The 26,790-nt window shown below is 38.0% G+C and overlaps 1 protein-coding gene across 3 annotated transcripts in view; it reads left to right on the forward strand.

The window, feature by feature from the left end:
• The window catches only part of NRXN3 (neurexin 3), a 972,437-nt gene that overhangs the window by 406,232 nt on the left and 539,415 nt on the right, over positions 1 to 26,790 (forward strand). The window lies entirely within an intron of this gene.

Raw genomic sequence — 26,790 nt, forward strand, 5'->3', positions numbered from 1 at the left:
TGCTGGTGGTGTTTCATCCACTGGGCCTCATCTTATGAGGTACTAAAATTTTGACAAATATAATTTTGTTTTCCATAAGCAGTGGTGCTGCTTCCATTGTTGGTGATATTCCAATACGTGATTGAATTTACCTCTTCTCTGTAGACTGCTTAGGTGACTGCAAGGAGTAACTTGTTTGAGTAGTCTGGGGATTTAGAAAGCTTTTATAAAATACTCTGGAAAAAAATTGAAGAGTGAGAGCAGAAGGTTACACAAAACTGATTAAGAGCTACTGTCTGACGTAATGAAATGCATCTTCATAGCACTGGAGTAAAGGAGAGAACAATTGCACAGATGGTCAATCAGGAAACAATTTCCACTTGTAACTACTGAAATCAGTTGATATTGATGGTAATAAAGCTTGAGTCTCACAACATTTTGTTCTTTGTGTATCTGCCATATTGTTGTATTAGATTGTTTGGTCATACTCTGTTTTTCTGTATTCTTCTAAAGTACACTGTATATGGCTGGTTGTTGAGATGCAGATTGTGCATTTCAGTAATTTCAGTGCTGAAGCTGGAGAGGAAAAAGACAAGATGAAGTCTCTGCTAGCTTTCTGCAGTACTTTTCCTAACCGATATGTGAATGAGTACATTATTCATTCTAGCGAAAATGTTTCACGCAGGTTAAGTGAGCATGAAATGCACATGTGGAAATAGCACTCATGTTCCTCCATGCACGTGAGCCTTATCTATGGCACCTTGCCCAATGAGTATTCATATTTATTTTTCTAGAAGTTCCCTATTGTAAAGTCAAACAATAAAAGAGTTAGTACACCAAATGTTGGTGTCTTCTAGGTCCTTTTCCATGTTCCTGAGGCATCAGCAGCTTCTAGAAGCTATTACAAAACCTTCTGGAAACTTAAAGGGATGATGTAAAATGATGCAGAGCTCTCAGAAGTTTCTGAAAACTGATAGTACTTACAAAGTTATCTTTAAAACAAATGTGTATGAGTCTCTCAGCAGGAAAGTATTCTGTGTAGCAGAAATGCTAGTGTTAACAATCTGATCAGTCTGTGGTGAGATAATATATTTTGGAAATTACTGTAAATGTTTAAACAGCTTCAAAACTTGCTTCAAGATCTCATGATGACTAATCTGCTGAAGTTGGATTTTATCAGTAGTTGCAGCAGGTACTAGCCCACAAAAAGTCTCTACACAGGTACAAGGTTCCACCTCCAGAGCAACTGAAGAAGTACAGTTGAATGCCTGTAGAAATTGCAGTAAGAATACAAAAAGTAAATGTGTATTTGTGTATGTGTGTACACATGCACACTGCTTGCTGCACTTTTATGTAGAATATGCTGTCTGAAGGGAGTGAGAAGCTTCCAGCAGAGCTGAGATCCTAGGTATGGTGTTAAGTTGGATAAAGCGTTGCCTGTGGGCAGTTCAGGCAAAGTGCTTTTTGTGGTTTGCACATCAGAAGTGCTATCTGTAGGTCTGTTGAGAATGTCACTGAGGAAATCAGCTGTAAATGACAAGAAGGATGTAGTCTGCAGTGTGACTGTTCTGTTGTGATGTAGCCCATCTAAGTGGTTGCTTTATTTACCAAAAATCTTTGCACATTATCTTCATCTAATTATCTTCAGATGTGTGATGACAATATCTTTTAAAAGGTAGATTTTTTTTTTGGTTTGGTCATCCTTAGGTCATTATTCCCAAGTAACTGACATTCTTTCACCTGATATGGAGTTACATGATGTTTAGTGGTAATAATAATATGCAAAATAGTGGATATCCCTGTTTTGAAGATTGTGGTGTACTTGCATACAGACAAACATTGTACATAGTTTTGGTCACAAAACAGATGTTAGTGTCTGTATTTTTTAATAGTTAAGGATCATCCATCAATACTTTTATAGGTTGAGGAACAGAATGTCTTTACATTTAAATAATGTTACTGTGTAATGCTAGAGAAGTAATAGGATAAAATATTTCCCTGCAATGCATGGAAGCTAATCTGGGACAGTTCCCTTTTCTGTCAGTCATAAGCTGCTGTTGAAAATAACCACTAATACTATCCCCCGTGTTTGTTCATTGGGTTTTTTGCTTTTTCTTTTTTCTTTTCTTTCCAGTGATTCCCTCTGCAAGCAAAGCTGTGTTGCTTTTGTGTGTCATGCCTGGCTTGTCCTGCTCACAGACCCTACTGCAGGAAACCAGTCAGTGGAACCCATAATCCCACCTCAGAACCAAGCATAGGAAAGCTAGGAAAAAGCTTAGGGCACACAAAGTGGAGTTCAACTGAGTTCCACTTTTTAGAGGTGGTGTTAACTCAGTGTAGCTGAAAATTGTATTTATAAAGTAGGAAGAAAGAGATAGTGGGATGGCTCAAGAGGTCTAGTATTTGGTGATAACACAAGTTATCGTTCTCATCAAGGAATGATGTGAAGTTTCAAAAGTGTGTTAGCTTGTTCCCTATCAAGAAGTAGGGTGATTTTCCTTATTAAAGTACACATTTAAACCAGAAATTTGCCTGAAAGCAAATTTTTAGTAAGAAAGAGGTTATAAAAACTTTCAGTTATGAATGGGTAGTGACCAATTTGGCATTTTTGTAACAGTTCAGTTAAACTGTCAAGATATTACGACACTTCATCTGCTTTATACACTGAGTAAGGAAAATTGTTAGCTGTCAATGAAATAAGCTGTTTTTCCTTTTTTCTGTCACTGTATGTTGCATTGGCAGACAGGAGTTGACTGGAGAAGTGATTCTGTGTCGATCTTTTTAAAGCAGAGTCATGGAGTAGTAAATATTTGGGATAATTGGCTACAACTCTTCTCCCTCCAATTGCACAGCTTTTTAAACAAAAGGTGGAACCAAGGGCAAAAGTTTTGACTGGTTTTGTTTGAAAGTCATTTGTGCTAATTTATTGATAGGAATTGCACTTCTCTATTTTCTGCTATAGCTCAGTTTGATCAAATTGACATTTAAACATATTCTAAACAAAATATTCAACCTCAGGCACATTGCTTGTGTGAACTGAAATTTGAAAACATATTCCATATCTGTATTTGTGAATAGTCTCTCCAGTGTCACAGCTTCAGTGGTGAACTGGGGAGTTGCCTTAGAACTAAGCTAATTTACAAGTAAGCAAAGGAGGATTATTGGTTATTCACATGGGGAAGCGCCATGTACAAGTAGTCCGTGTTTCTTCAAAGATTTATTTGTATTCTGCCTTTCTGCCTTTCCCAAACTAGACAAGTCTTGACATGTCCCTGCTGTTTTCTTTCTCCTTGAAGAATTTATATACACTGAATAAATGTTGGACTAGACTGTTCAAAGAATGACCATCCCAGGGTTGATGTCATTGTATGTAAATGCACACACCTCTCTATTAAATTGTCTACATGTTATTACCAAACAAACATTAAAATGGATAGGAATAAAGACTTCATTCCTTTGGGAAGGGAGTATACTTAACAGACTTCCCTTCCCTTACGTTTTATCCCAAAATATCTCGGGCTTTTAACTTTCAAAGAACTGACTTTTTCTTTTTTTCTTTTTTTTTTTTTTTTGGGGGGGAGGGAGGGGGTGAGAATTGAACTGTATAACAAAGACACTTAGATTTACATTTAATAGATTATACCAAAAAAAAAAAATGGTAATGATTTTGAAACTTGTCACTTCTCTGACATGGCACACTAAGAGAATTTATACAATCATGTAAGGGTCTTCGGATGCTTTATGAGAATAACCTGCAAAAGGAATTTCTGACTTTGCTGCTGCAAGAAATTTAAGAAAAAAGCCCTCAAAGAAAACCAAAGGAAAAAACACAGCTCAAATATATGGTTATTTAACTTCCTTCCTCCACTTTATATGCTACATAATATAGTTATTTATTTATTAACTTATTATATTTTAAAAAGGAAAACTACAACTGGCCATGGTTATCCTCCTTTCCGGGGGCTTTTTTCCTAGGACTCTCATTTCTTCATGTGTAGGGAAGGGGTGGTACTTTTTCATGGTTTGCTTCTGTTTGTAATTGCTTTCTGATTCTTGAGTTCATTTTGGTTCTCTCATGAAGCTGACAGATACATTTCTGTTGTGCTTATTTTCTCAAAACTGTTACAATTTACAGTCATGACTTGAGGCTGTTACATTTCTTATACTTAAGAGTAATAGTTACATTTCATTCACTGACTGTGTTTCAAAGGTGTTTAGAAAGAGCTCCTCAATGTCCCATAATGTCTCACTTAATTATCTTTTCATCAGTTTTTCAGCTTGCAGGCAATCCTTTGAATTGATCAAACCAGCCCCAAACTAGCAGTTATGTTATGAACTGTCTCTTTCTGACAGTCTCAACAGTTACGAGCACACTGTTCTTTGCTTGTTCCTCAGTTTCTAAGGGTATGAGGGTTTTCCAGAATCTCTCAATTTCCTCACTCTGTATTCAGAAGGCCCAAAAATTATTCTCATCCATTGTGTGGAATAACTGTTGTAGAAACAGAGACTAACATGTCAAATCCCCTGTTTCCTACCAGTGGTGGGGAAAAATGTATTGGGGAGTGTTTTGGGTATTTTTTTTGTTTTAATTTAATTTTGTTTGTTTGATTTTAATTTTGTTTTTTATTATGCCACCAATTTAGCTTAGACTAGCCCCTTTTCTTCCAAAAAATATACAATTGTATAGTAAGTAGTGTTACTAGGTACCATGGAGAGCGGTCTTGTATCTGGTTATGGCTTTTGGGATGCATTCAGTATCCCTACAGAGTGGATCTTTACTCAGTGTGCAGTTGAATGTGTTACTTTTTATCAGAGATGTCTCATGAGAATTCCAGGGACAGGGAGGCTGACAGGTAAATGAGATTTGCAGGATGAAGTGCTGAAGAGCTCTCCAAGAGTGAACGTGAGAGTTGCATGGAGAGTTGTGTAAAGCCCAGAGATTTGTATTGCTCAGGCTCTTCAATCCTATTGACTTCTGAGGCAGTGCATGTAATGAAGCACCTGCTGTGAAGGACTCCTGGGTCCAAAGATGTGAACATGAAGCAACTTCCTTTGCACGACACTTTTTTTCTTTTTTTTTCTTCATCACTAGTGTCTCTCTTTGAGAGGTCTCTTTCTGCCAGTAATTTTCTTTGAGAAGTGAGACAGTTGCCTTCAAGTCCTGAAAAGAATGCTGTCATGTGAGTGGCAAACACCCTCACTTTTAGGTTCCTTTATAGTGTGGCTGTCCTTTTGGATTTGGAGCTCCATGGGAAAATGTTCTGTTACATTGTGGAGAGGTGATAATTATTTTTTCTACTTTTTCTGAGCATTTTAGCATCTCTAGTACAATACTGTAGTCCATTCTGGATGCAGTTTTGTTACCATATAGATCATAAGCTGTGAGACCTAGAAGAGCTAATGTTGAACAGGTGTTGGGAAAGATCAATATTAAAGAGAAGACCAGATGAGCTTTGCATACAATCTTAAGTAGCCTCTACTTAGCATCTCAAAATGCAAAATACAAAGGGAACTAGTCACTCAGTCAGCTTCATGGTGTTCCCAAGGTGTTTGCCTGACTTGAAAGCTTTGGGTGCTGAAGAGTCTTTGGAATTAAAATCAGCTTATTTGTTAAATTTCAAACACCATTCTATTGTGACTCCTCTTCAATAATATGGTAGCAGTCCAACACTTAATTTCAGTGTTGATATTGTTGGTTTTATGTTAATTTTGTATTAGTCCCGCAGCATGACTTCTTATTTATTTTTTGTCTCCTAAAGTGCAATCCAATTTATGTTGTTATTATTCTACCTCTATAAATAATAACTCAGTACTCTAAAGGAAGCTACTCAATGGTTTCTTGGTGAAGTAAATTAAGCAAGCATAGTCTGTTTATTGTTCTGTGCCATGGTGAATCCACTCACATTCTGAAGTTCATTCAGTATGGTTTCCATGTGACAAATATAAAAAATAGCAATAGTGGATTATTTAATAGTGAGAAAAATTCATTTCTGTTTTTTCCCTAGTTATTTTTGTTGCATACATCTTTGTGGCCCAAGAAACCGGCACATCTACATTTCTGTTAGAGAAGCCATAGAATCTGCAGTGAACGTCACTAACAGGGCACATGAGTTCTGGGCAAGGTGTTTCCTGCATGGTTCTCTTCAGCATTGTACTACAGTGACTGTAGTTGGTGTGTTACTTCACCATGTTTACAAGAGACATCTTGGGCCAAATTAATCCCAAATGCAACTTCACTGAAACTGGGGCTTTATTCCAAATCCAATGCGATATTTTTGCTTAGTCTGCTGTGAAGAGGCCTACTGTGTTTCAGGGGGTTCAGTAAAATGATTATGTTCTGCAAACCAAGTGCTGAAGATGGATTCATGTCTGGGTAATTTGTGGAAAAAGAACAGGAGTTCTAGGTGATTTAAATGTATTTTTCATCTAGCACTTTTGTGGAAGGGGTAAAAAGTTACCACCCCAGCAAAATCTGCACTTGCTTTACTTCTGTTGATTTTTCTCAAGTGTGTACCTAGGAAAACAAGTTGGTCTGTCTACAATTTTCATATAAATATACAAGTATTCAAATCCCTGCAAGTATTGTTAAATGCAGCAGTTAATACAGGATTATAACTACATGGTGGTCTTCTCAGTACAACCTTCTCTTTAATTCCTCATTCCAATAGAATATACATGCTTGTGGTAATGCAGATTTCTGATTATTTAGTTGTTCTTTGGCTGCTCCTGTACATGTGAGAAGGTTACAGTGACTTGGCTGTACCCATAGGTGTTATGTGAGTGCGAGGGCAGTATTTCCATCTGAGAGCTGCTTGAGCATTGAGCTGTGCTTTGTGCACTTGCCTAGAAATGCCCAGGATGCTACTTGCCATACTCTGCTTTGTTGTTTGGCACTCTGAAACATTTTCTTTAGAAGAAAAGCTGGAGGTTACTTGAAAATGCTATTTTCAGCGTGAAGGCCTGCAGTTTGTTGCTCTTCCTCAGCTCTGTGCTTTAAGAAAGCAATTTTCTATCTCTCTGTGTTTGTCTTTTTTTTTTTTTTTTTTTCTTCTTCTTCAAATATCATGTTTGGACCAATATCTGGAAAACGATTATTTTTAGCAGTCTTTCAGCCGCTTTATTCCGTAGGGTCTTTTCAAATTATGTAGTCTGTTTTCCTGTCACCTATTCTGTATCTCTTTTGTACCTCAAAGCCTATCTTTATTGTTTCTTAGAGTGATTGTTCTTGCTGTGGGCATGTTCTCCTTTGTTCTAGTTGGATGTCATTCGACACCCCTTTCTATTTCAGGGTATCGCCTCATCTTTTATCTGTCCATCTGTTAACTTATTGTGTCTCTCTGATTTCCAGCTTCCAGATTATCTGGTTGTTTTTTTTTTAAATCATTTTAGTGTGCAGATCTTGGGTTACTGGGAGTTGTGTGCTAGCCAGGCCAAGTGGTTCTTCCAGGCGCATGGTGCTGTACCTGGCTAGGACAAACCCCAGTATCAACACAGTTTGAGGGTGAACAGATTGAGATTGAGGACTTGGAGGTGCTGGTGAGTGAGAGGCTGGACATGACCCAGCAATGTGTACTTACAGCCTAGAAAGCCAAACTGGGTTGCATCCAAAGCAGTATGGCCAGCAGGGCTACTCTATTCTGCTCTGTTGAAACCCCGTTTTTATTAGAGTCCTGTGTCAAACTCTTAGAGCCACAACACAGGAAGGAGGCATGCACTTGGGAGCAAGTCCAGATGAGAGTCATGAAGATGGTTAGAGGGCTGGAACACCTCTCTTGTGAGAAAAAGCTGAGAGAATTGGGGCTGTTCACTCTAGAGAAGAGAAGGCTCAGGGGTGACCTAATTGTGGCCTTCCAGTGCCTGAAGGAGCCTGGGGATGGGGAGGGACTTTTTACAAGGGCACATACTGAAAGGACAAGGGAGAATGGCTTTAAGCTAAAAGACAGTAGATTTAGATTGGATATTAGGAAGAAATCCTTTACTGTGAGGGTGGTGAGATACTGGAATAGGTTGCCCAGGAAAGCTGTGGATGCCTCATTCCTGGAAGGCCAGGATGTTTAAAGGCCAGCTTGGGTGGAGCTCTGAGCAACTTGGTCTTGTGTCCCTACCCATGCCAGGGAGGTTGGAACTAGATGATTTTTAAGGCCTCTTCCAACCAAACCATTCTATGATTCAGGGAGACAAGATAAGAGAATTTTGAATAATTTAACTTGAAAGGGATATCCTGAGCCATTCATCTGGGATGTTACATGAAGTAGGTTTAATTAGGTCAGTTTGCAGAGCTTCATCCAATAAAGTTAGGAATATCACAAAAAAAATACCACTAAAAAACTTATTGGCTTGTGATTTCCACCGTTATGTAATCAAAAGACTATTCAACACCTTAAAGACAGATACCAAAGTTCTCTCTCTTGACAAAATTACTGTCAGATGCTATGGTGTGAGACTAAGTGCTACATGCAGGCACCTTTGTGAAAAGTGGCAGAGCCTTGCAAGCAGAATCCTCCACAGCATTCAGATGATTACCTGTGGAATTGGAGAAAAGCAGCTGAGAGAACATGCCTTGCAGCTTCAGTAAAATTATACAGTTTTGCTTTCTCATAAAGGATCTCATCACATTTATACAACAGTTATATAAGCACCTTGCTATTACTATTAGAGAAAAATCTAATCAAAGTAGAACATAATGGTAATGAAGGAGATTAGATTTAGAGGACTGGATGTAAACATCATGTAAAAATGATGAAAGGATGCTGGGAGCTGTCAAGGAGCATATATTGAAGCAGGGTTGACAGTCACAGTTCTAGAACCAGCTGGAAACAGCTTTGGCTGTTCTGTGAGAAACACAGAACAGCCAAAGTCTTTGGCTGTCTTTGGTAGCAGTGCACAATAGTGCTCTTATGTTTGTTGGGATTAAACATACTGGATGCAAGCTTTTCCTTTCTGAAGTTATGCAACATTGTTAGGACAAAAAGTGTGATTATTCCAAAATTTATTAAATATTAATTCATTTAATATATTAATATTAAAAATTAAATATTAAGTATTAAATAAAATTGAAGACATCAGAAGAAAAATGCCAGAAAGAAACAAACAAAAATACAACTCAGCCCCTCCCCCACCCCCCAAAACCAGAACAAAAAAATAATTAAAGGGTCCTTGGTTATCTTTCTCAGTGAAGGTAAGTGTTTCAGGCATCTTTAGATCTGCAAATCAGGAGCTTATTGATATGGTTACTCAAACCATAAATGAGTGAAAAATATTGCATTTTCTACTATTTGTGCTGTTATAATTATAAATGTTGAAAGTGAATTCTTGTGAATTTTGGTCAAAATAGACAGTTTCAGTCATTTTCTCTTTGCAAGTCTTCTGTATGTAGTCACTCATGGAATGACTATTTGAGTTGTCCAAATTGCAAGCATTTTTCTTTATCAGTGATTTTATGAAATCCCTGAATACACTGATATGTATATTTAGTTAATGTGAGCTGTGGACAATAATGCCTGATCATATGTGTCTGTTTTACCAGACTTGCTATGATTGAATGAATTTCTCGATTGTTATGCAAAGCATCACAATTACGTCAGTTTAGTGTACAAGTCTTGACAGAACTCTCCAGTTTTTATCTAAATCTTCACTTTGTGTTGGTGTTGTATGTAGAAGCAGCTTTCCTGTGTCCTGACAAAATCAGATGCTAAGCAAAGGAGATTTGCTTGAATCTTAGCAAGCTGGGGAGGATCTTGAAGAAAACCCACCTTCTTAATAGATAGATTTAGCTGTTGAAACTTTTTTGCAGCTTGTAGCTTTTCAGCTCCTCCTGGCCATCCATGTAGTACACATGAATCACATATGTTTAGTCAAAACGTTGAAGCCTTTCTATTTGCTCTGGGTCATTTCAACTGCAAGTCATATCAGTGGCTCCTTCAGGTTGTGGAACTGCCTCTGAATTTCACAGAGGTACCTATCTCCCTTTACTTTCAAAGTGTGTTTCCAAGTGCAGTTCTCAAACTTCTGCAATTGTTAGATCCTGGCTGTTTCAGACTCTCTCTTCCTTTAGGACATTGTGGCAGTTGGTGACAGTTGAGGTGTCTGAGATTCTACATCTGGGCTTGAATGCAAGGGATGTGTGGACACAGGATCTTCTGGCAACTGGGGTTGCATCTTTTGTCCTTTCTCCTTGTCATATCACTAATTTCTGACTAGCAGATTTATCTTCCATAACTTACTCTGCATGCAGAATTTTCTCTGGGTGAAAAAGGGAGGCATTGTGGGGGGTAGCAGAAGGCTTTTAGTTTTCCAGGTAATTTTCTTGTTGATTGGGAAGTTGAAATAGAAGTTTATATTGTACTTTTTTCTCTCCTTGTGACTTTTTGAACTGCTTATGAATGCAGGATGTTTGGGCTCTGTTCACTGCTGAGCAGACACTACTTTTATTTTTTGTCAGGGAGATGTCCCATTATCTTTAGAAGCTCAGGTAAGGCTGGCTAACTGACTACAGCTCTAGTAAGTGTCTGAAGAAGGCTTAATAAGCACAGCAATCTAGGGACTATCAGATGTCTTGAGTGCTATTTACCACCAACTCACTTGTGTTGCTTGTAGAGCAGGCTGTTCCAGGAATTTCATTCAAACTTTATTGTGTTTCCTAGCTAATTCACTCCTTCCTGACAAGGTTGGTACTCCTGGATCACAAAGATACTATGGATGGGATTAATTTAGTTCCAGCAATACCTAAGCTGAGGACAAACTGGCTCTTGCAGATCTTCTTGGCCTCCCCAGTGTGCACAAAGCTGATGTTCACACCATTGCAAGGAGTCAGGTTTTCTTTGCACGGTAAAACTCGTGCTTCCTCAGGAATCTTGGAGAGAAAGAGTCAGATACATAGGAAGGAAAGTGACACAGAGTCAATGAGAGAAATAATTTCAGAACCAGATTTTTCCTTGTTTTCTCCAACAACTGTTGGGGATTAGAGGGGAAGTCGAGAAAGAGATTAAGTAGATCAGTCAACACTGAAGAATGTGCTGGAACCTCCCAAGGTGTTTATGAGTTATTTCTTTGCCATGATAGTTATAATGTTGCCTAAACATACCTTGAGGTTACCAGCCATTATCTGTGGAGAAAAATAACACTGATGGCACTTGAGAAATAAGCTGCTTGTGCTTAGACTGATAAACAGCCATTTACTATTGATAAACACTCATTACAGAGAGGCATAATATTTTGTAAGATGTCTCTAAATATTGCTGTTATGTAGGAAAAAACTGTTACTCTGTTATATCCAGAGAAATATGAGTGTGAGAACTTCAGACTCTTCTACCTCTCAGTTCTGTATTGCTTCTGTAAGAAAAAGAGAAATGCCTCTGATTCAGTCTGTGGTTATTTAAGTGTAAAACTTTTTGAGGTCATTTCTTCTTATATCTGTTATATATCTGTTGTGACAGGATAGTGTAAGGTGTCAACTGGAAATAACTCTGTATGTTTGTTCAGTTTTGCAAATTTGAATACATTTTGAATGTTCCCAAGGGCTCATGCAGTATGTTTGTAATGTTGAGGTTTTTCCCTCTAAGCCTTTAGAAATACATCTTTTCCCTCTTATTATTTGATGCATTTAATTCTTTTGACAGGGTAGGTGAGTGGAGAAAGTGGAAAGAAAATGCTAAAATAATTTGAAATTATAAAGTAATTGACAGATTTTGATAATTATTAGCATGGAATATAATTGGTGGTGATTAATTTCTTAGCATTGGTACTCTTAGGTGGTAGTTAGAAAGCAGTTCAAGCTGTTCAAGTTGCTAACATCAAGCTGATTCATATTCTGTATGGGATTGGCTCAGTGTCATTCCACATGAAAGTATCAGTGAAAGGAAGGATTCTTATCCATATATTTTCAAGGTATAACTTTGTCCTAGTTACTGTTTGTATTTCTTTGCAAGAAGTTCTTGACCTGTTTTTCTGTTGTAAGACTCTCTATGGTTAAGTTTCACAGATATCTAGGTTGTTCTAAATGCAGACATTGTTCTCAAATATTTCTAATATTTTAAGGGTTCATCATGGAATTAAGGTCTCTCTGAGCTTTGTCAATCTATAGCAATTTGCTGAGGTGCTTTGGTCTGGGGTATCATTTCTGAATGAGAGAGACTGCAAGGCAGGGTTTTTCTGGCCTGTTGTGGTTCTGTTGCCCATATGGACAGGAGGTATGTGAACACTAGGGAAAGGGGGGTTTTCAGGATCAGCACATTGGGAAAATAAACTTTTTTCTTTGCCTCTCCCCACCATCCCTTCCCACATGTGCTTCCTTTGCTTCAGAGTGGCAGCTAGCAGAAACTTGTGTTAGTGAAAGCTAGACTGCCAGCCTCATAACGCAGTGTCACCACAAAGGCCAGTGACAAAAGGTGGTACTAGTCCTATTCAGAGAATTAGTTCAGCTGTAGAGCTTGCTTTTCTTTAACTGGATCTTAACTGAATATATGATGCATGCATAGCAGGGCCTCTGGCCTAAAGCCAGAGAAGTGTTTCTGTAATATTAGTGGCAATTTTACAGCCAGTCAGAAAAAAATTATCTTTCTTTGAATGCATGTAAATTCTGGGCATAACAAAATAAATGCCTCCTATGCTAGCTGTGGTTATTTGCATAAATCATGTTATGTTAATCAAAGGGTTCACACAGTCAGGAAGGAAATTGAAAACTGCCACAAACAAAACCTTGGTAAGCAGATTCAGGCTTTTCTCTGCACAGCCTTACAGTCTGACTTTAAAACTCATTCCCAGAGTTTGTTCAGGGTGACATGGCTGGAGGAAAAATGTGTCTGCACTCTTTTTTTGTTTTTGTTTTTTTTTTCCTTTTTCAGAGGAAAGCTGTCAGATCAGGTACACTGGAGATACAGCCCATTTCCTTCTCTAAGGGAGCATACAGAGAAGTGGAGGTGTCCAGGCTCCCTCCTGCTGGGAGGAGGCCCTGGGGATTGTTCATGTCTAATAACTGTGGCTGAAGAGGGCTTGAACCGAATCCCTGCTGTGATGAGAGGCACCCAGAGAGAATGGGGTTGACTCAGAATGGTTGTCCAGGGCAGACTCAATTTCCTCCGTGTTACTTTACTGTGGTGTCATTGATTGGGATGTAGGAGCCATCTCTGCCATGGACACAGATGAGGAGTGTAGGAGGCATTTTTGATGAATCTCTCACTATGAAGATAAAAAGAATCAAAGTCAATTTGACAAAGGAAGACACTCCCAACTGACAATTACATGCAAAATCTGCCTGTTTCCTTAGGGATCATTCTGTAAGAGATTATACTCTAAGCACCCCTACCATCTTAAGAGGGCAGTCCAAAAGAATAACTTTGATGGAAAAGGCAGTTACCATTAAAGTGTTCAGGATGCCACTGCAGAGCTGCTGGTCAGCTTGAGTTCACAGACCTGAGTTTGTGTATACAGACTTTGAGGTCAGTTGTTTTCATGTCTGATGCTAAGAATAGTTTTGTCTGTGTTGATCACTACTTTAAATTAAGAAATATTGGTAAATAGAGACATGAGTCTATAGGCTTTGCCTGAGGTTATTAATTTTATATGCAGTTTTTTCCTGAATAGAGGTTTTTCTCACAAATATTTTGTTTTTTCCAGGAGTAATATTGCTGAAAGCAGCTGCCAAGTACAACTAGGTTGTGTTTTCATATGAATGGTTTATTAGCTGAAATGCACAGATTTATGTTGACTGCATCTATCTGTCAATTTAGTTTGAACTTGGCAAGTATTTATGAAAAAAGAAATGGGAAACATAAAAATATTATGACATTTTATAGAAAAATATTTTGACTTTTCATTTTTAACAATGTGTCAATGTTTATCTTATGCTAAAATTATTTATTTTCCCAGTCAATGAAACCAAAAACATCTGGTTGCCAGTGAAATAAAATGTTTTCATAGAAAAACTCAGGTTGGTAAGTGGTCTCTGGAGGTCTGTGGTCCAACTCCCTGCATAAAAGGCTAGCTTTTAAAAATATTTTTGTCCCTTTGAGACCTCCTTCTGTGACTGCAGCCTTTCAAAGGTGATTGAAGGTGTTCTTTCACAGACAACAGCTGCCTCCCTCAGTACGTTTGGATGCAGCTTTTCTCATCCCAGGAATTTTTATATGTCAGAAACTTTGGAAGCCTGACCTCACCATTGAATACCACAGCAAAGAAGGCATAGTGTGAGAACTTCAGCCCTATCTGGCTTTGAATTAAAAAAATAAGAACTCCATGCAGAACATTGTTTGGGTTGCTTTTGCCAGGCTATTTTTGGTCCAGAAACCAAGGACACTTTCTGATTGGCATTAAATGATTTTCTCTTCCTTCTGCTGATGTTGGCAATTTGTTCAGTGAACCAAAAATTCCTCCTGTTCTTTTTATTTCCTGGATGTCAAACGTGATCTGTGCAGTGGCAGCACCTCTGTGGTCCAGTTCTTGTTTTGCAAAAATACGGTTGCATATGGTATAAATATTCACCTTAATGTCATAATCCAACATACATGGTACTTCTGTTCTAGCAGTGAGCATTCTTCAGCAGATAATCAGATGTGGCTTATGAAAGCGAAAAGTCACAGAAGAGGTGCATTTTCCCATTGCATTTATTTAAATGTTGAAGGGATATTTCTTTGTGTTGGTGAGCAGATGTTCTTTGCATCATTTTTGATTATGTGGCTATTGCTTATATTTGACTATAAATATAAAAGAGCAAATTTTCTGATCCAGATGGTTGTCCTAGATTGGTGTTCTCATAGAAGTAGTCTTTTAATTGTTCTTTGCATGAAGCCATGTGTCTGTATTTGACACCTCATTAAAAGTCAGCATTGGTATAAAACAAGAAGCTGTTTTGCTTTGTAATGCTAGTGATGTTGAATGAGAAGTTAGAAGTCCCTTAGTTCCAGCTCATCTCAGCTTTATTTGAAATATTTTTCACTGTGTACCTGCTTGAAATTGCAACAGTGATGTTAAGAGATATTGAATGTGACCCAGTTGCTTGCAGGCTTGTACAAATGGCTTAGTTTATAGGTAAAACTTCAGCTACCAATTTGCTATTGAGCATGCTTTGCATTAAACAAATGTTTAGCAACTTTTAAAACTGGACTTGGAAGTGAATGAGAAACAACACATCTATAAATATGTCTCTTCCTATAAAATTGCTCTGCCATTTATTGAGACTTTGAATTTATATACCAGTTCATCTGATTTTCCAGACTGATGTTCTTTATAGCTTCCTTTCAGCACCTCTGAAAATCAAGCTACCATTGAATTCATGCACATGCATTTGTTAAAACTGAACTGCTGTCAGTTGGAGATACCATTAATTAGTCTTTGCAATGAAAAAGAGTAGAACTAGTTTCCATCTCTTCCTTAAAAAAAAGAGTAAATAAAAGAGGAAGCAAGAGGGAAACCCTGAGCCTCTTCCCAGCAAACAGGGGTTCAGCCCAGAGGTGGAGTTGTTTAACCTTTGAGTGATAAACCCAGGCTGGTGACTGGGGACAATTGCTTTCACTCAAGCAATTCAGGTTTCCAACAAGCCATCCAGCTCTTTCCCAGGCTGCAGGTTGGAAATGCTACACTTGATAAAGTCTCACAAGCCAGTAAGAGGTAGTAGTTTACAACCAGTAATATAAAGCATCCATTAGCAATACAGGCTAAACAAATAAAATAAGCAGAACAAACAAACCAAAAGAAAAAAACAACCCCAAGCTTGACCTGTGGTCCTACAGAGTGTTACCCAGTGCATTATTTTAGAAGACCTTAGTGAGAACAGGCTAATATGACACTTGCAGATAAAAGTATTTATTTCTATGAAAACCTGACTTCTGAAGAACCAGTACTTCAAAGACTTAGAAACAGGAGTCTTCTGAGGTCTAATGCTCATTCTCCAGGCTTGGCCATTGCTTTGCATACTCCATCAAACACTTACGTCACCACATCATTAACATTCTTGGGGGTGTGATGAGCTAAGTGATGACATTTGTTTCTCCTGACTGATTCTGCAGTGATTCTTAATACATCATCTTGAAATGCCTTATCCTTGTGCATTTTAAAACAAAGCAAAAAACCCAACACCTCCCCCCAACCAAAACCCTTCTTGAGAGGAGTGCTTATTCCTCTTGAAATTGTGGGTATTATAGAGAGCTTAAAACTCTTCTGCTGTATATTTGTGCCAATCATTTATATCATGGCCTGTATTAGCACTCTGGTGCTGTCCTGGGAATCAAGTTTCCTCAACTGATTGACCCATAGGACTTGATGGTCTCTTCTACTTTCTGTGGTGTTTGTCTTGCACTGATGGTAGAATCTGAAGATCCACATTTAAAAGAGAATCTGGAAATGTTCTGCTGCTGTTATAGTATTAAAATAATGTGTTTGCTGATAGTATGGACTGTATAAATGCTAGTAGTTTTGCACCATTTGTTCAGAATAGAATCTGAATGCTTTCTAAACATGCACAGATTGATTCTCAAAGTGCTCCCATGGATAGAAATTAGAGAAATATTGGTTTGATGAGCATTGCAGCACACCATCTGTTCACCAGCTAGAAATAGAGACATCGTGGGGAGTAATATATAGGGAGAGAGGTGTGTAAAATCTACCCATCCCTGTAACAATTGCTACCTCCTTTTTTAATAGGCAGCAGAAAGGGAGAAAAAGATTGTGTTGAGATTTTGTGGGTTTGGGGTTTTTTTTGGAGTCTTTGAAAAGGCACACAAATTGAAAACACACGAATTAACCTTTTCTCAGAAAAAAGGATGTATTTTCAAACTTGCAGTGGAAAACAAAGTATGCTCATCACTAAACTTCCCATGGGAAATGTAAAGAGATGCTATAGAGAGATGTTTGTGACCAGCTTGTGCCATCAATCAAATTCTACAGTTTTCACAACTTAGCCAGAGGTCAGTGTATAAATTGTTTTCGAAAGAACTTGAACTAATATGTAATCCCAGTACAACTAGATTTTTTAATTTTATTTATTTAAAATCCTTGATTGTAATCAAGATAGCTGATGAAGATGCACAGGCATCAGTTGAACTCAGGGTCTATAAAATCACCGCTTTCCTTCCTTGTGTGCAGCTCATGGTTTGTACACTGATGTTGCTGTCAAGGCTCTGGCCTTTTTAAAGTGATCATTAACATTTCTCTTTGTTGGGCACCAAAAGAACATCCCCAAATGCTGGTGGTACCTTCCCAGGAGTAAGTCTATTTCCTGTGGGAAGAGATCTGCTTTGTTTCTCATTTGTCCTTCGCCTGGTATGTTGCTGTTTTAGGATGACTCCTTACAATTAATTACCTGGTGTACTCCTATCTAATATTAACAATATTAGGATTACATGTAAATGTGGTGTGAAGCATGGAGGATTTTTATGAAGGTATACATATGAAATGGAGTGACTCGAGGTATGGCATCCTCTTGAGTAAAGGGATGGCATCAGTTTGAATCTTACACTGTTTGTTATTGGGAGCACTGAGGACAGAGAGATACGAATATGTTTAAAGTTATGTGCTTAACTTTATAATTCCCTCTTCTTCTCCCAGGGCATTTTTTTTTTTTTCCTTTACATGCTCCTTAGCTGACATGAAAGCTGTGACTTTTAAAATCTGAATTTCAAAGGAGTTCTCGATATTTCCTCAGATGTCATCTTTATCTGTAAATCCTCAACTATCCTTCAGTCTGCACGCCTGATCCCTCAGCTTTCCAGAAGCCTGTGATCCTTCCTTGATAGCTCCTTAAGCTAAATAAGGAGTCTCTTGCCTGTAGATCTACATACCACTTGTCTTTCTCATCTGGGTTTCTCAGTCTAGGTTGAAAGCAAGCAGCCTGTGCTATCAGGAGACTGGAGCTTGGTGGTGTCTGTAGAGCACATGAGGAAGATTTTAATCAGTGGATACTGATCTTGTTGCAATCACTGAGATGGGTTTCTGCTAGCAGGGTCCCAGCTCTTTTGGGAGTATGCATTGTGACTACTGCTGAAAGGTTTTTGGAAATAGAAGGGTTAAATGTCATTAAACAAATTATTTGCAGCTAAAAAAGAGGGTCCAAGCTTTTTCTGGCAACACAACTCTGTCCACATTCTGCCTTCTAAAACTTTGAGGTTGCATTGGTGTGGTGTCCTGGATAAAGAAGGAATTCTGCAAATAGTAAGATGAAAATGAAAAGCTTAGAGAATGGCAAGCAAAAGGTAGTATTTAACTTGCAGCTCAAGAAGAGAAAGGATAAGGGGGCATTTGGAGAGAGTCTTCTATGTCTCTACTCTTTGTATAGGTAGAACTTCCCCACGAGGTGTTTTTATTGAATTGTAATTGTTTTCTGCTGTGTAACCTGGAGATGTGGTTTATCTTAAATAGGTAAAATATATACCAATGCTCTAGCTATTAAATATCAGGAAAAATTTCAGTCACAATAGTGTCATCTGTGTTACTATATGGTCACTATCTTGTGCTAACCATTCCTATTTAAGAAGTGGGAGAACAGTCAAAGTGAAGTTTGTGAAGGACTTTGAGGTGGGTAAGCTTTTAAATACCTTTAGCATTAAGCACTCCAGTCTGCACTACTGATCCCTCAGCTTTCCAGAAGCATTTGATCCTTCCTCAACAGCTCCTTAAGTGAAATAAAAAGACTCTTCCATGTTAGGTCCAAGTGCCACCTACCATCCTTCTCTCAGTAGTTTCTCACTTCAGCCAGGGAGGACCAGTGTGCATTACTAGTTATGCACACATAGCTTGCCTGTAATATCTGAAAGCAAAGGCTCTCCACTTGCAAATTTTGGTTGCTATCTGTATCTGTACATGATTTCTGTGCATTTTCATGTTCCTCCTACCAATACACCCAGGGTTCCCAGTAGACTTATACATACAGGTTAATATGCAAGTTAAAAAACTCTAAAAATCATAAAAAAGAGTGGTACTCTTCAGAATGGAGGTAGTAAAAAGAGAGCTAAATCTGAAGGAATATGCAGTGTTTTGTACCCCCTGCAGAATCCTGCTGGCTTTGTAATCAGTTAGACATAATTTCTGTGATACTGTTATGCTCTTAGAGGGAGGCTGAAGGTAGTTCATGTCATACTGCTAGCAACAGTAAAGGTGTAACTCTGTGTGCATTTTTAACACCTCAGGCACCCAGGTGCCACAGGGAAAGGTACTTAAATGGAGAGGAAAATTTAGGTTCTTTGAACATGTGATGATGATGTTCTTTGCCCTTCATATCTGGATAAAGAAGTGTTGGTACCAGGACTGTCTTCTGTTCTAATGCCGTGCTGTTGGTGAGGACTGTGCAGTGTGTTCTAAAGCGTGTTAAAAACAAACAAACAAAAATCTTTAATGCAATATATGGGACTGGAGCTTCAAGGAGTTGTTTTTTTTTTCCTGACTCACCTGTTCAGCTGCCAAATGTGCCTTTGAGAAGAGGACACCCTTCCTTTGGTATTATTTTCTGTGTTCTGAAAGAGAGGGACAAAGATGCTGTCCTGTTGATAAAAAGTGGCCTTTTCTGAAGGACACATGTGCAATTACCATAGGGTGCTGTATTTCTATGTACTGTACGATTTATCCATCTTTCTGATCTTGCTTTGCAGATTTAGATGAGAAGTTGCTAATATAATACTTTTAAAAGGCACACCCCCCACACACATTAAGAATCATATAATTCCAAAATTCAAATAATCCTTTCAATGAAGTAATAGCAGCAATTAGAGCATGAGAACACTCACTAAATGGGATCATCATACAAGCTTTTCCAGCCTGCTCCTTCCTGTTACTTAGTAACATAGCAAAAGCAAAGGTCTTTGAGAAGGGGTGTGAGGGAGAGGGGTCGATTCTTGGTTTAAAGCCTCATACATTTGTTTCATAATTTTTTCCCCTCTAAGTGGTTTGAATCTCATCCAGGCAGTTAGATTATCTCATTGCTGCTGTGTGTGTGTCTGTATAATGCATATGGCTCACTCCAGTTGTCTCAGCTTCATCGCCAGCATATTCTTCTCACTACCATCATGATTAACCCACTTGTTTTGCAGTGTTTATGGAGAGATTTGAAACTAAACAGGGAGAGAAACTTTAGTGGTCTTACTGTTGGTAGCATAGTCTGTCTATGCTTCAAGTAAGGTGCATCAAAGAGGGCAGTGTAAAGCTGTTTGGGTTTGGTATCTCTATTACTGCATCTACACAAGAAAAAAAAAAGAAGAATTAAGTCTCTAGATTTGTCAGTCCTGCATCTTGCTTTGCTTTTACTGCATCACTGGGAAACTAATAAAATGTAACACTTCCTTTAAATAGAATCTCTTTTCCTCTTTATTACTGTTGTGGTGTACTAAAGTCTATAGTATATAATTGTTGCTGTAATGGTTACTTTAAAATTCTCTCTTATGGTAAACTTCATGAGGTTCTGTGTATTTATGATTTCTGCATATACTCATTTCTTAGGAGGCAAATTACACCCATTAAACAAGTATACCTGAAACCAATGGGTAGTTGTTATTATGGAGGCAAAGCTGGGTTGAAGTTCTAGAGTTATTTATTAATTTCTGGGGTGGAGCCATCTTCCAAGCGAAATAAATCAGCAGGAGAAACTCTGGAAAGCAACACTGAGTACTGTAACTCCTTTTTTCACTCATGTCAGGCTGTCTAAGCAGCAGCTTCAGTGACTGTGGTTTCCCTCTAGTGGTCCTCCCTGCGGTAGACGCTGCTCCTGTGGTTGCCTGGCTGCTTAACTTACACCAGGAGTAGTCTGGAGCTTTGCTCGGTGAAAATCCAGTGTGTACAAATAATTCCTCAGGCAAATCGCAGATGAGTCACAATATAGCAGCTTCTGAGCTCTTTATACCTATGCTGAAGCTGTTGCTGCCCTGATCTGTTAGGAACAGCAGTTTAAGGCGTTTGGCAGATGTGAAGTGGTTCATATGACAGCCTTATCTGAAAACAAACATAGAGCCAGCGTGACTGAAATCACTTTGAAGTTAATTTAATTAAACTCTTGTAAATCTTAATTTTTAAAGCATGAATAATTGAGGTTATTTTACATACTTCTGTGTCCTTTTTTGACCTCCTCACTGGTTGTGAATATAAAATCCTTTTCCTTGTAAGTGGAAAAAGCTCACTCAATAAAAATTTGAAATCAATTGTTACCATTAAAAATTAATAATATCTTGAATAGATAATAAGAATGCTTAATTTTATTTTTAAACAGTGGATTTTCTTTCACTTAGCTTGAAGTTGAAATATTTTAGATGTTTTCTAAATCAGAATAAAATTATTTTTGGATGAACTGAAATATCCTTTCATTTAAATTGCAATTTCCCATTTAAACCCTTTTGAGGGGATTAAATTTCAATTACACGAACGTTTTCCTGTTAAAAATTATTCTGCTCTAGATACACCATAGTTATATGGTGTCTAAGGCATTAAAATTCAGCAGCAGTGAAATTGAAGTAAACAAGGAGCATAACCCACTCACTTTGATGGAAAAACCTCCAGATAAATGCAGTTTGTGCCATGTGTGACCTGTACGATGTATGCAATCAAATCACCGCCCTGTTTGTAACCACAAGTTATAGTCACGTCACCTGAAAGACATGCAAATGAATTTCTACACTAAGTTTTGTTTCAGAGCCTTAGGAAAAGGTGCAACAGTGTTGAATGCTACCTGAATCTTTGCTAAACCTTATTACAGTTATTGGCCAGGGTGTCTGCAGTGAAAATAACAGTTATTCAGTGTGGTGATACATGTATTTATAGCAAAAGCTAGGAACTAAGTTGCATTTTGTTTGCTTTGGTTTTGGTGGGATTTTTGTTTTGTTTTGTTTTTAATAAGGGGTTTAAAGATTAAAATAATTTGTTTACAAAATAATTAAACTTAGCTTAACTTATTTTTTTGTGGTTTATATGGAGATGGGAATATGTTTGAGAGAACTAGTAGGGTGGTCTTCCTGCTTTTCACTTAGTTGCTGAGCTAATTCTATGCCCTTTATTAGTCTGGGTGTTTCAGGGAATTCTTTCTTGCACTTAGGAGGCTAATTGATGCTGTGGGCTGTGGGTGTTTAAAGGACTTTGTGTATGCACTTTTCTCTGCTGAATGGATGTAAATAATTAAACTTTGCTTCTGGGTAGGCTGATGTAAATCATCTCAACTTTATTGACTTTTCACAGTAAAGCCATTTTGTAAAGCTGTAAACATAAAAGTTTTTAGCATGCCTCACAGAAAAAGTTGTTTCTTAAGTGCATGCTATGTTTTGTTTAACTTGGGTAGTACATGGACATGATCCCGTTCCTTCAGGAAATGGAAGGACTGCTGCAGGTAAGGTTCTCAGTGAAGATATTGAGTATCTGTAGGGGGAGTGCAACTGCTTATTCCTTGTTGGTGGCCAACATTTTCTTGAAAAGAGGAATTCTAAAGCCTGTATATGAGCAAAACAAGTGTGTGCGTATGAGAATATAGGTTGGTTTAAATGGGATATCTACATAAATGTCTGCAATCTGCAGAGTCTGGGGTTACCACTTGTTTCTTAGCAATTAACAATGCTCCTGGTGTTGAACAGCAAATCCTGGTCAAGGAAAAGACCATCCTAAAACACTTTGTCCATTCTAGTGCTGCCTGAAACAACAAAATTTATGTTAGTGGTTTATGTTTAACCAAGACTGAAAATTACTGAAGATTTTCAGAGCAGCTGCCAGATCTGCTTTTGAGCCATTCTTGTGTCTTGATAATTGACCTGTGCTTTGTAGGAACTTACTACATACCAAGAAACCACAAAGGTGTGTGAAAAATTGCCAGCATCTTTGTCCTCACACCCATTTCTTCCTTTTTTTTGAGGTCTTGTGATTCACTGTCGTGTTGCACAAATCTCTATGTACACATTTTACACAGCAAACCACAACTTCTCTGGTCATTATGTAAAAGAGTAAGTTAAAAAAATGCCAATGCCCCTTCTCCATCACAAATGAAAAAAAAAAAAGGGAAGGGGGGAGCATAGAAGCTTCCCCCTCCCAGCCTCTCCTTGCCTTGGGATGGCATTCTGACAGGGTGTTGCCCTGTATAAGAGACACAAAAATACATCTTTCCGCTGCAAAAAATCTGAGATGGTAGCTAAGGATTTTAGTGAAAATATAAAAGCAGAGAAAATCTTATTATTACTGAGGGTCTTTGGAAAGCATTAGTATCACTGTAGAATTATTTGTTTATCATTGTAATTGCACTGAGGGAATTGCACTGAACCTTGTCCTTTCTCATCAATATGGCAACATCCCTTCTGTTCAGCTCTTGTGGTGCTCTGGAGACTTCAGTGTTCCACTTCTTCTGTAATGCTGGCTAAACTATGCAATGATAAAGATAGCCTGGTTTCATGCAGGTCATTTTAATCTCATAAATGGATCAGATGATGACAGCCTGAACCAAACTAAAAGCACACCTTTTGATCCAGCTGTGAGAAACTGCAAAGAGGATTAGCCGTCTTTCTCCTTTATCTCTTAGAGGAAATTTCTGTGTGCTGTTAGCTGCTGAGGGTGAAGAAGAAGTGCATTTTCAGAGGTATTGTCAGAACTGCATCCCTCTGACCAGTTGTTTGTTCTAAAGAAGCGAGTTCTTGGGGAGCACATGGAAAGCAACTTGGCATTTTTAGAAGGCATGATCTGCTTTTTGATTTTTTATACTTTGACATGTGTGTTCTTGGCATTTTTATATAGTTTATTTTGAGCCAAGCTATTAATTAGTAGCAGTGCACCTTTGATACAGAGATAATGTTTGGGACACTCTGGGCAGATTGGATAAGTTCTTTCATGTTTGAAAGCATATACTAATTGTTTTTTATGAACAATATGCATAAAAGTTTGAGTAGATGTTGGCAGATTCATGGGAGAATGAGGAGGAGTCACTGTGGCTGAGTTGAGTAATATTTGCTCAGGATGCCTGAACTGCAGCTGAACTCATTGGGAAATTTGGGGATGGCTGAGAGACAGATATTTTTGCTTCTGATTAAGTAGTATTTGCCACTGCAAAGCATAAAAGGAATATTCACTAGTTTGCCTCATTTGAGTTGGAAAATGAAATGTAAGGATCAATTCCATACGATACACGGTACCTCAGACAGCATTAGGAAAGGGGATGGAATGACCAAGACAGTCAGAGGTGCCAATAGGAATGATGGTCTGTCAGCTTAACCATTAAGTTATTGCAACAATAAAAGCTTCCTTGCTCTGTTTCCTGTTATGTTGTCCTTTACTCTTTTCATGCATAAAAATTAAATAAATTTTCAAAATTACCTAATGCCCAGTGACCCAAAGTATTATAAAGTGTTTCCAGGTGTGCTGTTCATTACTACAAGAATTCCTTCTTTGCCTTTTCTTGTCTTTTATCATAAAAGAATGTTATGCAAAGGAAAGATCCAAATCTCTAGATTTCTTTCTCTGTCCATTTAATATTCTGTTTTGCTTCCTCATATGTCTGTTTTCCTTATTAAAGGATTATGTAGATGCAAATAGTTTGAAAGGAGGAAAAACCTTAAACCTGTAAAACAAGACCACAGAAATGCCTGGCAGGAGATTGTTCTTAGGGACAGCATTATGGTGCTGGAACATGTGGCCCAATCAGCAGCTGTTGGGTTAGGAACCCTCAAGCCCTTGTTTAAAAATTGATAACACATAAATGTCCATGTAGTAATGGTGCATGTAGTAATCATGCTCAATGAAATGAATTTTGGTATCCAGATGTGAAAATCCCTCTATACACAGTTCTTGGAACTAAGAATTCTAAGAGAGCTTACACGAGGAATAACAATTCATTTGAACACTCAGCTGAAAAATGGGGGCACAATTTTGTTGCTTTTCAGGTCAACCCACTGCTGCATAAATGTTTTGAAAGCATTTGAAAATAAAACAGTTTGGATAGAATAAAATAGCATTTTGTTTAATGCTTTCTTTTAAGATCAGATATGTTTGGCTTGAAAAACTTATTTTAATGCTCTTAGGCATGCTCATGTATTGAATTTTTGTATGTAGTGTTTTTTGGGTAACCCTACTGAAAGAAGCCAATGACCATTTTTGCTAAAGGGAGGGTGGTAAGGGAACAAATGTTTTAAACCTTTTTTTTTTGGTTTCTACAGATCAAATATAAAACTGACTGATCAAAACATGGACTTAAAATAATTAATATCTGCAGTGCTTAATTTTCAATTTTTTAGCCCACGCTATTAACCAGTTACTTCTAATTAGAAAACTTTATTAATTTGGAAAAAATGTGAATGCTACACCTTTCTATTAATTTGTTTGTGAATTGGTTAAGGTACATTTTCTGAACATATATTCATATAACTTCTGTTGCTATCACAGTTTTGTTTTGAAAGTGTTACAGTGGGCATCAAGACAAAGCCAAACCCCAGACTGTTTTAGCTGATCTGTTCTGTCAGGCTAGGGTTGAAAAATGGGAACTAGAAGGTCAGCAACTGAGTTACTCAACCATGCTGAACACAGAGCTATTTCATAGAATGCATTGCATTGTCAGCTGAGCAGACTCCAGCACACCTGATTATTTCTCTTGGCTGAGCCCTCCAGAGCCTCTGATGGGTATGTGGAAAAGATTGGGTTTTTTTAGAAAGCATTTTCCACCCCTCCCCACTTTGCCCTGCTTTCAGATGGCATTATATAAACACACAGGTCCAGGTGACCTTCATCTTCCTACCTGGGAAGTAGCTGTGTAAAACTATAGTAACATGCTGTATGTTTTGATGTACACAATAATTTCTCTGTCCATCCAGAGAGATAATTTTGTGAATTTTGCTTTAGGATAAAATGTACTTACTAATGTAAATCTAGTATAACTTCACTGGTTTCTTAGAGCTTTGCTTGTCTGGTGCCAAAGAACTTAAACTTTCTGGCCATGATCTATCTGCCTTGTTCAGCTGGATTTACATGTGTGGTATGTGACTTCAGCACATGGATGAGGGACAGCACAAGTTATGGGTTTCCCTGCTAAGGAGATATTTTCTGTTACTGTAACATATGACTTCCTATCCTTTTAATCCAAGAATGACTTTTATATGCCAGATCACTAGAAAACATTTTTTTTTCATTTTAGTTTATGGTAAAATTGGCTGGCAATGGTCTTTATTTGAAAAGGTGTTAATCTTTTTTTTATTAGCATGAACTGCATGTTTTTTTAAAATAAAAATAATAGAATATTTATTTTGCTTTGGTCTCCTTCTGAAGAATTCCTCTACTACACATGTACTTGTAGCTGAATGAGACACAACCTTCTTTGCCCATGCTCCTTCTTTGGTGAGATGCAATTACAGAAATGTTGCTCATTAGGCACTGTGCATCCTGTGGGCTATGCACTATCTGACATTAGTTTTACCAGTGCAGTACAACGAGCTGTAGCAGTGTCTCACTGCCCCTATCTCACCTCTGTCAATATGTTCAATGTGTCTCATTCTCTTTTTCTTGGGTTCCCCTTTTGCCACTTTGGGCAGTGGATCCAGACCAGTGTAAAACAAGTTTGGCTGTCCTCATTCTACATTTTCTGGTATACCTGGATCAAACCCGCCCCCCCCCCCCTTTTAGTACTGTAATGAAATGAGGATAGATGCTTTTAATTTAGCACACACCACTATTTAATTTAACTTACCATTTGACATGAGCGAGGTGTTACGGTCCTGTAATCTGAACAATTAATTTTTTAAGTAATTGCCTGTCAACTGTGATGGGTGAGCAGCAAAACTAGACAAATATGGGTAGCACTAATGCTGTTTTCCCAGGAGCATTGTTTGCAGAGGCAACTGTGGTATAACCTTTTGGAGAAGACATGGCTCCTCTTTCTCTTTTGACTGT

Source organism: Cyanistes caeruleus, chromosome 6, assembly GCF_971803275.1.
Source record: "Cyanistes caeruleus chromosome 6, bCyaCae1.hap1.1, whole genome shotgun sequence".
Taxonomy (NCBI): Eukaryota; Metazoa; Chordata; class Aves; order Passeriformes; family Paridae; genus Cyanistes; species Cyanistes caeruleus.